Consider the following 11,021-nt stretch of genomic DNA (forward strand, 5'->3'; position numbering starts at 1 on the left):
TCCAAACTTCACAGGCAATCGACTGGGGGCTGCGTACGCCTAGGACTCAGCACCATCTTCACAATAACTTCATAGCAACTTCTTCTTCTGAGCAATGTTGGTTATAGCAAGGGTGAGCACTTGTCGTACTCAGCAAGTGTGAGGAGAATATGAATGCAAGGGTTAAACAAGGAAAGGCTGACTGGTTGACTGCATTAAGCATTTTTAGTTGGTCAAATTTTATTAGCACCTGATTACTAAGGTATAAGTATATACCAACCCACAATTAATATAAGCATAAACATAAGCCATAACCATATGGCACAACCATAACCATAGCATAAACCACAATTTAAATCCATCTTCAAGTATATTACTCATGTGAGGGTCCAGGCCGCTCTTAACCGTGAGCACGGCTGATCGATCAGTTTTACACTCTGCAGAGGTCGCACATCTTTACCCACAAGTCGCGTAAAAGCTCAAAAGAACTTTAGACCCAACCACGCTTGTGCTGATCAGGCACAATACCACACTTCCGAGGTGTGATTGCATAGGGACGCTACGAGGCCTTTACAAAGATTCATTAGTCAGTGGTAACCCGCTAAGGTTTCGGTGTCTGGCGTGCACCACCCATCCCAGGTAAAATGCAACGACTCAGTCCCCCCTCTTGCCTCATCACGAGTAAGGTCACCCCAGACTAAGGTTTCTAATTAATCAGCCAAGACCAGAGCCATTTAGTCTTGTGGTAGCACTGTTTTCCTGGGTGGTCGCTCCATGTTCCAATTAAATATTGTAATCTTGTATTAACAAAAGGTATATCATAAATAGAATAAGTTCACCATGTTGTTCATTAGAACCACCATAACCCAAGTATAGCAGCTAAGCATAGCTACCCAACAAAAAGGTAAACTCAGGTTGGCAAGGGATAATCATAAAAACTAGGCAAACCTTAATAGGACCCATCAAATTTAATGCAAGCATATGCAATAGTGATTAAACAAAGTTATTGGGACAAAAGCTCAAGGACACACTTGCCTTTCTCCAACGAAAAGTTACTCTTACTTCTCTTCGGCTCTTGCTCACTTGAAACTCTTAATCTTCAAAGCTTTCGAACAGCGATCCTTCTACTCGAAGCAATCACCGGCACAATCATACAAGCAAACAAACAAATACAACTAAGAGCAGTACACCAAAACAAAAAGGAAAGCTTTAAAAGAGCGCACTAACGACAAGGCTCGATCTAAGGTCACGCGAACGTAAGGAACGCTTAAAACGGAACTATGGTTGAAAAGATAAAGCTATCGAGAGTTTTGAATTATAAAAGAAAGATAAGATCTACAAGCTTTATTTATTTTAGTTGAGAAAAGCAATGTAAAGATATTTCAGAGAAATATCCTTAGTTAGAATTAATCAAGTCATATTTATATTTTCATAAGAAAAGACGGTGTAAAGCTTAGTCCAATTTTATTTATAAATATTTGAGTACAATTTATGCAAATTAAACATTTAATTTAAAAATAAGATACATGTAGACATCTAAGCGTATAGCTTTACATCTCGAGTTCAACTAAGTAGATTAAATTAAAAACACATTTATATTTATATTAGCCAAATTAATATTTAATTATGAAAACTCAAGATATAACCTATACAGATTTTATTTAGAAAACAAATTGAATAAACATTAATCAAATTGAATTTAATTTATGAAACGCCGAGGCATAACTCTAAGTGGCTTTTAATTGGAAGAATTATTTAGATAGGCATTAACCAAATTAACCTTAGTTTATGAAAAACCGACATATAACCTAATTGGCTTTTATTTAGAAGAGGGTATGAAGTAGGCATTAATCAAATTAACAATTATTATGAAAAACGATGTTTAACACTAAATAGATTTTATTTAGAGAAGAACTCGTTTGACAGGCATTAATCAATTTTAATATAAATTTTATTTTCAAAAACATGTGTGAAGGAAAACATTACCACTAACGTGTAATTTACATCATTATGAATCTAACGCAACTTGAACGGACGAAAACGGAATTAAAACGTAGATTCTATGGGTTAAACAAGGTTGTAGGGGCCTAAACGTAATTAACTGTAGACCTCAGGGGTTAGCAAGGAAAATTTGCAAGACACCAGGAATAGTGCTCGCAAAAAGGCTAAAGAACAGGGTTAGATTTGCAAAACAGCAGGGGCTGGACCAGATCTAGGGAAACTAATAGATCCAGGGGGTTATCTGCTAGTTTGCCAAGACACAAAGGAAAGAGGAAAAATTACAAATTTCTCCAGGGGCTAAATCGAAAAGCACCGGGTCTTCTTCTACCTCACGCCAGGCGCACGGTGCACCTCCTGGCCGGCGGCCTGCCGGGGCTCCGGTGCGACGGGGACTCGGGTGGGTGGTCCAGGCGGTGGTGGCCGGGCTGCTGGCCCCAGCGGTAGTGCGGGAACGAGGTACGGGCGGCGTCTCGGCCAGGAGCAGGCGGCGGACATAAACAGACCAGTCTGTTACGGTTGCAAAAACAATGGAAAAGAGAGAGAAAGAGGGAATCGTCGGAAACGAAGTCCGATCTCGCGCATGAACGGCAAAATGGAACGATATCGACGAGACGAACAAGATGGTGTGCTCACCTTCGGCCAGAGACGAACAATGGCGGCGGAAAAGCTCGCCGGAGTTGGGGAAGACGACGGAGCCGACATCGGATTCATGCAATCCACCACACCACGGCGTAGAGCTCGAAGAGAGGAACTCCATGGTGGTGTCGGTTTTCGCCGGAAGTCCACGGTTTCGCCGGAAAAGCTCGCCGGAGTTTGACGAAGACCGAACTTTGACTTCAGATCTACGGAGTTAGGAGAGGTAACTCATGAAAAGGTTTGCAGATCTGAAATCCTCGCGTCGAGACGAACGCGGTGATATATATATGCGCCACACTCGGAAAAAGATATTTTCGAGTTGACTTTTTATTTTTCGGAATTTCTGATTTTATTTATCTGCGCGAAAACAATTCCAGAAATAGCTGGACTCGTTTTCTAAAGCGAGAAAAATATCTAGAAAATTCCGAAAAATCTGAGATAAATCTCAGAGATGGATTGGGATGCAAGGAATCCAAATAAAATACTTGGAGCTCGTGAAAAGGATTCTAGAACCTTCCAAAAATTAGATTTAGCTCTAGGGAAAAGAGAATAATTTCCGGAAAAAGGTGGAAAATCCTCACAAGAGTCTGGGCAACGTCTAAACGCATTTTTCAAACTTTTGCACTCAAGAAACACCAAGATGCAACGACATGAATGCAAAGACATAGAACAACATTATTTAATTTAGAAAAGCAAACAATTATTTTTCCTATACTAAATTTCCTGTAAAGAAAAATAAATATTAGGAAAATTTTAAAATTATGAGAAAATCGCTGTTGAATTACTCTTTTTAATCACATCCTGAAATTCGAAAATTTCAGGGTGTGACAACACTACCCCCCTTAACAAGAATCTCGTCCCGAGATTCGCAAAGGCTTGCAAGAGACAAAGGTTTAGGTGGGTAGCATCCAACACTTGTTAGCTTGTTCCCAGATCATTCATCCTTACATAACCTTCTCCATCATGCTTCTTTATACTTCACTTCATCACATAGAACACTTCAGGGATACTTAGTCTAATTCCTCTTTTAAGTATCCATTCCTTTCCTCTGCTTCTTTGGGCCATCTTTGAAGAACTTTCTTCATTTCTTAGTAAAGTGATTAGAATAGAGCTGAATGGCTTCCCTCTGGCTCGATTGTCATCCTTCAAGTCTTCATACACATCCTTTCTCCATCTGATCTAAACGCTTCTTGGGGCATTGACTAATGAAATGTCCCTCTTCCTTGCAGTAGAAACATGTTTTTCTTGCTTTGGTATCTTGGGGACTGGATGTGGTATGAGAGTTGGGCTGTGGTAACTGATGGCAATTTTTCCTAACTGAGGTGGCTTGATCATTTGTCCTGACAAAGAGACCAACTGATGTTGTTGGGTTGAAGGCAGGGCTTTTGGGTCCTTGATCCTGGGGTTGATCATCCTTCTCTTTTGCACACCAACTAATCAAGATGTCCATTTTCTCCATACTGGAGGCAATACAATTTGGCTCCAATGGACTTGGTCGACTTATGCTTTATTGGATAGTTATTGGCATAATGGCCTTCTTCACTGCATCTGAAGCACAATACTTTTACACATCCATCTTGGTTTTCTTTCTGCTCCCTAGTAACTCTCAGTGGAATAACTAGTGCATCAGGATTCTTATTGATGGGGTTACCATGTGGATGGTGAACAACTTTAGGCTGTGGTTCGTGGGAACTAGGCTGAGTGCTGGTATATGCCAATGGTTGAGGTAACTCCATCTTCTCTTGACTTGCTTTACTAGTTGGCTTCTTGGCTCGCCTACTCGTCCAGGGCTGAATTTCTTTGAAAGAGATACTCCAACCCTCAAGGTTCATAGTCTGAGTACTATCTTCATCTTGAGTAACTTCCTCTAGGGATGGCCCTTGGGCATACAACTTCCTCTTCGTATTGATATCTAAATGATGATGTTGTCTAGCTTTAGTTGTCATTAGGCTATCTTCTTTCTGGAGACATGGAAGACGATGGTGTTCCTAGAATCTTAACATCTTCATATTGTCTCTCCATTTCCAGCTCCGACGATCCATGGCTTCTCTTGTTCCTTTGATAGTCCCAGGCTTCAGCAACTTGCCTCTTCACTGGTCCAGTGGGAATTCTAGCCTTGGTCATCTCCATGTTATGAGGGGATGATGTGTCAGTCTGTATCCTTCCTTGTAAGACTTGAGCCTGCATAGCTAATAGCCTCTCATTGTCGAACGGTGGTGGAGCAAACGAAACGTGATGGTCATCACTGGTGATAGGGTTGTGGTTCCGAGGGAGTGAGGCGTGCCCTGTGATATACTGAGGGATACTGACCATGGTTTGAGCCATTGCTTGTAAAGTCCAAGCTTGTGTTGCCATATACTCTAACACCTTGCATTCAAATAATGCGGATACATGTGGAATGTTAAGATCTCCTTCATTAGCTCTATCTTCATGATTTTCATTGGGACTCGCCATTTGGTTGGGTGATAAAGATAGGATCAGAAGAAAATAGGAAATGGATAAAATTGCAGAACAAGGTAGAGCACTTCATGATATCTTCGTCTTTTCTTGGGTCGTCATCCGAGTAAGGTAGAAGAAAGGATAGAAAGCAGCAAGGTGGCAAGAAAGCTAGGCTAGGGCCTTCTTTTCTTCGGCTTGCTTCTATTTCGACGGTGATGGTGGCGATAGCCTCTGCTTGTTGATATTGGTGTTGCCTTCACCCTCTTCTTGATGTCCATCAGAATTGGGAGATAGAAAGAAAAAAAAAATAACAAGGATGTGGGAGGTACAAGCAGATTCAAAGAGAGAAAAGAAAATAAAAAGGTGGGAGACAACAAGTTCCTTATGGTAGAGTGGATAGTCTTTCATCTTTGCTTATCGAGAGTAGAATCTCCCTGCTTTCTTCATCTTCTTTGGTTCTTGTAATCATCATTAGAGTAAGACGGAGATTAGAGTAAAGCCTTCTATTCTTCAACTTGCTTCTAACGAGACAGTGGTGGTGATGTTAACTTCTGCTTGTTGACGTTGGTGTTGACTTTAGTTCCCACTTTTCTGATGTCCTTCATTGGCTCGGGTAGGAGGGAATGGATGACAAGGATGTGGGAGATTCAAAAGGAAAACCCAGCTAGGCAACTGATGTCATTGTAGATAGAAGACCCACAATACACCAACAATCATTACAAAGAAACAAATCGGACAATTTCATAAAGACAAGCATCATCATGCAAACACAAAATTCCACCAGTCAACACAGAGTCAAGAAACGATGCTAAACGTTGTTAATAAGGCTACAAGGGGTACTCCTAAGCAGGGGTTGTTTGGTAAGGCTTCAACCTGCTTGATGTAGGCATCCTTCAGCTTGCCCAGCATTGACTCCAGATGTTTGGAGCACGTTTCAGTTGCTCAGGCTTGACTTCTAGTGGTGAACTGGTAACTCCATTCTTCAGATGTCTTGAACAGGCTTTAAGACAGGTGGCACGGATCATCTAGATATTTTTGAATAAAACGAGACATTTTGGAAAAAGTCAAGGAAAAGATTCCAAGGTATCATTTATTTGAAAAGCAACGAGAGGTACAATGGGGAAGATGGATATACTGAAAATAAAGTTAAGGAAGAGATAGGTTTACAAGGATAAGTAAGTAAGGAAAACATTAAGAAGATAAATGAACAGGGGATTAGAGAGTAGCAATATCACTAAGAAATCAAGGAGGTGTATTGCATCAAACAGGTAAGATCATTCATCAAGAAGGAGATGCATGATCAAGATCAAGCAGTGATCAAGGAGAGAGGAAATAAATAGACAAGGATTGAGGGTCTAACATTTGCAAGACAAGAAGTGCAAATGAAAAGAGCTCAAGTTATCAAGGAGGATTGAGAAAAGAAAATGATCAAGGAGTGAGAATATTTTTCAGAAAGGTCAAGGATAAGGCAGGAATTGTTTATAGAATAAAATAGACCTTAGGAAGTGACCATTGCTATCTAGGCTTACGTCCTACAGTCGATACGGCTCTGATACCACTTCTGTCACACCCGGTTTTAAGGACAAAACCAAGTGCTACATATATGTATGCCAGGATCAAGATTCATACATATAGTGACATCATAAGTGAATAACAGCAACAGTATCACGTAAAAAGATACAAAGACTTACGAAACCATCAGAGATATACAGCTTAATTATGGAAACGGAGGCTCCAAACTTCACAGGCAATCGACTGGGGGCTGCGTACGCCTAGGACTCAGCACCATCTTCACAATAACTTCATAGCAACTTCTTCTTCTGAGCAATGTTGGTTATAGCAAGGGTGAGCACTTGTCGTACTCAGCAAGTGTGAGGAGAATATGAATGCAAGGGTTAAACAAGGAAAGGCTGACTGGTTGACTGCATTAAGCATTTTTAGTTGGTCAAATTTTATTAGCACCTGATTACTAAGGTATAAGTATATACCAACCCACAATTAATATAAGCATAAACATAAGCCATAACCATATGGCACAACCATAACCATAGCATAAACCACAATTTAAATCCATCTTCAAGTATATTACTCATGTGAGGGTCCAGGCCGCTCTTAACCGTGAGCACGGCTGATCGATCAGTTTTACACTCTGCAGAGGTCGCACATCTTTACCCACAAGTCGCGTAAAAGCTCAAAAGAACTTTAGACCCAACCACGCTTGTGCTGATCAGGCACAATACCACACTTCCGAGGTGTGATTGCATAGGGACGCTACGAGGCCTTTACAAAGATTCATTAGTCAGTGGTAACCCGCTAAGGTTTCGGTGTCTGGCGTGCACCACCCATCCCAGGTAAAATGCAACGACTCAGTCCCCCCTCTTGCCTCATCACGAGTAAGGTCACCCCAGACTAAGGTTTCTAATTAATCAGCCAAGACCAGAGCCATTTAGTCTTGTGGTAGCACTGTTTTCCTGGGTGGTCGCTCCATGTTCCAATTAAATATTGTAATCTTGTATTAACAAAAGGTATATCATAAATAGAATAAGTTCACCATGTTGTTCATTAGAACCACCATAACCCAAGTATAGCAGCTAAGCATAGCTACCCAACAAAAAGGTAAACTCAGGTTGGCAAGGGATAATCATAAAAACTAGGCAAACCTTAATAGGACCCATCAAATTTAATGCAAGCATATGCAATAGTGATTAAACAAAGTTATTGGGACAAAAGCTCAAGGACACACTTGCCTTTCTCCAACGAAAAGTTACTCTTACTTCTCTTCGGCTCTTGCTCACTTGAAACTCTTAATCTTCAAAGCTTTCGAACAGCGATCCTTCTACTCGAAGCAATCACCGGCACAATCATACAAGCAAACAAACAAATACAACTAAGAGCAGTACACCAAAACAAAAAGGAAAGCTTTAAAAGAGCGCACTAACGACAAGGCTCGATCTAAGGTCACGCGAACGTAAGGAACGCTTAAAACGGAACTATGGTTGAAAAGATAAAGCTATCGAGAGTTTTGAATTATAAAAGAAAGATAAGATCTACAAGCTTTATTTATTTTAGTTGAGAAAAGCAATGTAAAGATATTTCAGAGAAATATCCTTAGTTAGAATTAATCAAGTCATATTTATATTTTCATAAGAAAAGACGGTGTAAAGCTTAGTCCAATTTTATTTATAAATATTTGAGTACAATTTATGCAAATTAAACATTTAATTTAAAAATAAGATACATGTAGACATCTAAGCGTATAGCTTTACATCTCGAGTTCAACTAAGTAGATTAAATTAAAAACACATTTATATTTATATTAGCCAAATTAATATTTAATTATGAAAACTCAAGATATAACCTATACAGATTTTATTTAGAAAACAAATTGAATAAACATTAATCAAATTGAATTTAATTTATGAAACGCCGAGGCATAACTCTAAGTGGCTTTTAATTGGAAGAATTATTTAGATAGGCATTAACCAAATTAACCTTAGTTTATGAAAAACCGACATATAACCTAATTGGCTTTTATTTAGAAGAGGGTATGAAGTAGGCATTAATCAAATTAACAATTATTATGAAAAACGATGTTTAACACTAAATAGATTTTATTTAGAGAAGAACTCGTTTGACAGGCATTAATCAATTTTAATATAAATTTTATTTTCAAAAACATGTGTGAAGGAAAACATTACCACTAACGTGTAATTTACATCATTATGAATCTAACGCAACTTGAACGGACGAAAACGGAATTAAAACGTAGATTCTATGGGTTAAACAAGGTTGTAGGGGCCTAAACGTAATTAACTGTAGACCTCAGGGGTTAGCAAGGAAAATTTGCAAGACACCAGGAATAGTGCTCGCAAAAAGGCTAAAGAACAGGGTTAGATTTGCAAAACAGCAGGGGCTGGACCAGATCTAGGGAAACTAATAGATCCAGGGGGTTATCTGCTAGTTTGCCAAGACACAAAGGAAAGAGGAAAAATTACAAATTTCTCCAGGGGCTAAATCGAAAAGCACCGGGTCTTCTTCTACCTCACGCCAGGCGCACGGTGCACCTCCTGGCCGGCGGCCTGCCGGGGCTCCGGTGCGACGGGGACTCGGGTGGGTGGTCCAGGCGGTGGTGGCCGGGCTGCTGGCCCCAGCGGTAGTGCGGGAACGAGGTACGGGCGGCGTCTCGGCCAGGAGCAGGCGGCGGACATAAACAGACCAGTCTGTTACGGTTGCAAAAACAATGGAAAAGAGAGAGAAAGAGGGAATCGTCGGAAACGAAGTCCGATCTCGCGCATGAACGGCAAAATGGAACGATATCGACGAGACGAACAAGATGGTGTGCTCACCTTCGGCCAGAGACGAACAATGGCGGCGGAAAAGCTCGCCGGAGTTGGGGAAGACGACGGAGCCGACATCGGATTCATGCAATCCACCACACCACGGCGTAGAGCTCGAAGAGAGGAACTCCATGGTGGTGTCGGTTTTCGCCGGAAGTCCACGGTTTCGCCGGAAAAGCTCGCCGGAGTTTGACGAAGACCGAACTTTGACTTCAGATCTACGGAGTTAGGAGAGGTAACTCATGAAAAGGTTTGCAGATCTGAAATCCTCGCGTCGAGACGAACGCGGTGATATATATATGCGCCACACTCGGAAAAAGATATTTTCGAGTTGACTTTTTATTTTTCGGAATTTCTGATTTTATTTATCTGCGCGAAAACAATTCCAGAAATAGCTGGACTCGTTTTCTAAAGCGAGAAAAATATCTAGAAAATTCCGAAAAATCTGAGATAAATCTCAGAGATGGATTGGGATGCAAGGAATCCAAATAAAATACTTGGAGCTCGTGAAAAGGATTCTAGAACCTTCCAAAAATTAGATTTAGCTCTAGGGAAAAGAGAATAATTTCCGGAAAAAGGTGGAAAATCCTCACAAGAGTCTGGGCAACGTCTAAACGCATTTTTCAAACTTTTGCACTCAAGAAACACCAAGATGCAACGACATGAATGCAAAGACATAGAACAACATTATTTAATTTAGAAAAGCAAACAATTATTTTTCCTATACTAAATTTCCTGTAAAGAAAAATAAATATTAGGAAAATTTTAAAATTATGAGAAAATCGCTGTTGAATTACTCTTTTTAATCACATCCTGAAATTCGAAAATTTCAGGGTGTGACAGAGACGACGATTGTTGAGGCAGAAGAGATCCCGGATCCAGACGCGTGCCATGCCTCGGCTTCGCTGACAGGTAACAACGGTGTCCGTTCGTCAGCGCGGCACGCGAGCGATTTTAAAAACCAGCCTACTCTACGCTTACTGCTCCCTTTATGTAGCCCAATGCGTCGTCTCGTTCGTCTCAGGGTCTATTTTGAGCCAAGTGCTAATGGGTAAAAATGCTAAAGTTTAGCACCCTTGATGCATTAGTCCATCCAAATGGGAGGGCTAATGGGGAGGGCTAAACTTTAGCCTACCTCAAAAAATTGCAAAAGCATTAGCTAGTGGGAAGGAGCTAATGGGTGCTAATGGGCATTTGGAACTCGCGAAAAGATTGAAATACCTCTAGCTCAACCTTATCCATACCCGATTCATCTCCTCCCTCGCGTGCTCTTCTCCCTCCCTGATGCTACCACCGCCACGTGCTCCTCGCCGCTGGTGTGGCACCCTCCCACCTCCTCGCCACACGCCGTCGCTTGCTCTTCCCCACCGCTGCCGCGTTCTCCTTCCCCCTCGCGAGATGCCGCAGCGGCGTGCTCCTCTCTGCCACTAGCCGCACCGCAGTGCCCTCCATCCTCCCCTCGCCACACGCTGCCGCCAGTTGCTCCTCCCCGCCGCCGCTAGCTTCTCCCCACCTCTACTCACGCCGCAGCGCCCTCCCTCCTCCCCTCGCTAACCACCGCCGTTGCTTGCTCCCCCACCTGCCACTGCTTCTCTCGTTGTGCCCGGGCCGCTCACGCTTGATCTACGC

The sequence above is a fragment of the Setaria italica genome, chromosome VI (assembly GCF_000263155.2).
Source record: "Setaria italica strain Yugu1 chromosome VI, Setaria_italica_v2.0, whole genome shotgun sequence".
Taxonomy (NCBI): domain Eukaryota; kingdom Viridiplantae; phylum Streptophyta; class Magnoliopsida; order Poales; family Poaceae; genus Setaria; species Setaria italica.